Source organism: Ictalurus punctatus, chromosome 2, assembly GCF_001660625.3.
Source record: "Ictalurus punctatus breed USDA103 chromosome 2, Coco_2.0, whole genome shotgun sequence".
NCBI lineage: Eukaryota > Metazoa > Chordata > Actinopteri > Siluriformes > Ictaluridae > Ictalurus > Ictalurus punctatus.
Genome location: NC_030417.2, coordinates 37,674,097 through 37,677,006, shown reverse-complemented (window position 1 = coordinate 37,677,006; position 2,910 = coordinate 37,674,097). Strand labels below are relative to the sequence as shown.

General features: G+C 39.4%; 1 protein-coding gene across 2 annotated transcripts in view; it reads left to right on the top strand.

Moving 5' to 3' along the window:
- Positions 1–390: 390 nt before the first annotated feature.
- Positions 391–2,910, top strand: part of pyya (peptide YYa) — a 10,491-nt gene continuing 7,971 nt past the window's right edge. Inside the window, exon 1 of one of the 2 annotated variants that reach the window (XM_017487598.3) lies at positions 391–560. The gene's annotated coding sequence lies outside the window, so the exon portion shown is untranslated. The remainder of the gene's footprint in view (positions 561–2,910) is intronic. The other variant, XM_017487590.3, reaches the window with a different exon arrangement.

Here is a 2,910-nt window from a genome sequence, read left to right as displayed (position 1 = left end):
TTATATTTATATATATATATATATATATATATATATATATATATATATATATATATCTTTAAAACATCGTCAAATATAAATATTAGTATATATATATTTATATATATATATATATGACTTCAGGCGTTAACTGAAATTTGAATTTGAATTTGAAACTCTAACGGTCGCGCACGAGCCGGCTTCGCTGTTCAAACGTACTCAGTCAGGGCGCGCGCGCGCACGCAACAGGTGCTAATTACACAACGTGGAGTTCGCGCGCTGCAAAGCTGTAGGGGTCGATTTCTATCAGAAACAAAAAATGAAAACGAAAATAATCTACTCCTGGTGTCGTGTACGTGCGCGCGCGCTCGTGTTACGCCCTCCCCTCGTGCCTTTCCCGACGCAAACCCGACCGTATAAAAGCGCACGTGGAAGCAGTCCACACACACACACACTCACACACACCAACCATCAACCATCATCAGCGATCAGCGCGCGCCACTTGTTCAAGGACTTCGGCTGCAATTAGAGCTCAATTAGAGCCTTGATCTCAAACCTCCAGCTCCATCTCAACACCAGAAGTAAGTTTTATTCCCGTTATTCTTTACAGGAAGCAGGAACCAATCGCCTGACTTTTTTCCCCCCTTCTGTTCTAATGCATGAGCTAAATAGAGAACTTTTTTTTTTTTTTTTTTAAAGGGGTGGGGTGGAGAGGCAAATCCCTGTATAAATCACTGTTATTATAATACTAGTATAGGCAAAGTGCAATTACAGCACATTTTGTTATGCAAAAATAAGACGTGCATTTGTTTCGCATGTGCTCGTGCAGTGACCCTAAAAGCACAAACACGTGTTATGCTCTACATATAAGATTACAGGAAATGTATTATTATTATTATTATTATTATTGTTATTTTTGCCAATGTTAGTTTCCTATATCTTTCAAAGAACCATCATGCACCATGAGTGTTCCTAAAGAAAATACTGATTTACATCATACCGACCCTTCATATTTTACAGAATTTGTCATTGTATTACAGTTGAATAGAATTGTCTTACATGCATTTTTCTGGGCACTTTGTTGCATATTTCACAGATGCAGTGGTCGTTAAATTTTCAAGTGACTGACAGTAAATAGAGACATTTTTAATGTATATATACATTTTAAAAATTCTCTATTAACTGTCAGTCGGTTGGAAAAAAATTCATATATATTATATATATATATATACAATGGGGTATAAATAACGACTTTTATGGTGACTTACGTAAGGTCATTAAAGAAGACAACTATGTCGTCATTCCCAACTAGTCAATTCTGACGGAATGAATTCATCACCTCTTGTTTCTGTTTCTGTTATACTTATTTCATAGTACCGTAAATTGGTAAAACTTAGGTGTGAATGTGGAATATCTGACAGCGAGGGGTTTGTGTGAGGTACGCTGGTCGCAGGGACGCGCTGGCCGTGAATGTGTGCGTAAAGAGGATTAATTCACTCTCGAATGTCAAAATCTGTTCCTTCTAAAATAAAAGAAAAACTTCTGGCTTTGACATTACAGTACACGTCGAGCCATCGTGACTCACTGCTGTTAAACTATGATATTGACTGAAAATCACGCAGGGTATTGTGGGTAATAAGTCACAAGTGAGCGTGTTCAGAACCACGGACAGTGACGATCTCAGCCCCGGTAAGAAACTGCTGAAAGCACTTTGAGCAAATCGCTCATTTACGGATTAATACTGTAAAAGCCGTCAGTGAAGCTTTGATATTTGGTAAGACCGTCGCTGAGCCAAGCGTCTAGCTAAATACACGATCATACATCATAAATGGCTACGGTTACAGAATAATACTCCAAACTTACGTTTACGCGAACCACGCAAGCATTTTCTCTCAAAGTGCACTTCTGATCAGTTTATGTACCTCGAGTGTATTTTAAAGGTGCGCCACGTAATCCGTACCCTTACGAAACACGTTTCCGAGACGGCTCGCGCGCGATATTCCAGATCATCAAACACGTCCAGTCACGTCGACTTCCCTCTCAGACATTGAAACTAATCCCTAGGATGACGTTTGTGGTATCGATATAAAAGAGAAGAAACGTCTCTAAAAATATCGCGCTCTAATACACCTAAAACGTGTAATGGCCTAAAGATCGTCATGGGATTGCTGTGGATTTATAGCTTACGGATTGCTGGAGTGGTCCCAAATCCATGATTACGTAACGAAAGCTATGTACTATAGGCGAGTGTAGATTCACAGATCCTGATTCTCATACTGAGGATCCTTCCATCACCCTCGGTAGTGCTGCTTGACTCTGTGGTATACATTCGTGGAAGAGTTATGACTCATAATCACACTATCCGCCGTCACCCAGAGGAGGACCGGCTCCATTTCGAGCCAAGGTTTCTTCCTCACGTCGTCTCAGGGAGTTTTTCCTCGCCTCTGGCTTGCTCGTTAGGGATCTAAATCTAGATCCATATCCGGATTTCTGTAAATCTGCTACGTGAGCGTGTCTGTTGTTAATAACGCTACATATCAAATCGAATCGAATCGAAATGAGTGAATCAGTTCCTCGAGGATTCATTTCAGGACAGTTTTCTCTACACACACAGTAGACGCTAATTCAAATCCGTAAGTAGTCTTTTTACATGCGTTTTTGTTGTATAGGAGTGTATAGAAGTTTATAGATAGGAATCCGTTAGTCCCTTGAGCTTGCAACCTGCTTCAAAGAATCTTTTCACTAATCTCGTTAAGAATTGGGTAAAATTACCAACAATTACTAAATAAATAAATAAATAAATAAGGTACTGGGTTGTTGTTTTTTATGGTATCGACGCAAGTATCTTAGCCCGTGTGTTACGTTCAGATCAAAAGTCCAATTCCGTTCCTCTAATCAGTTTCCAATTACAACTTTTGGACTTTAATTAGA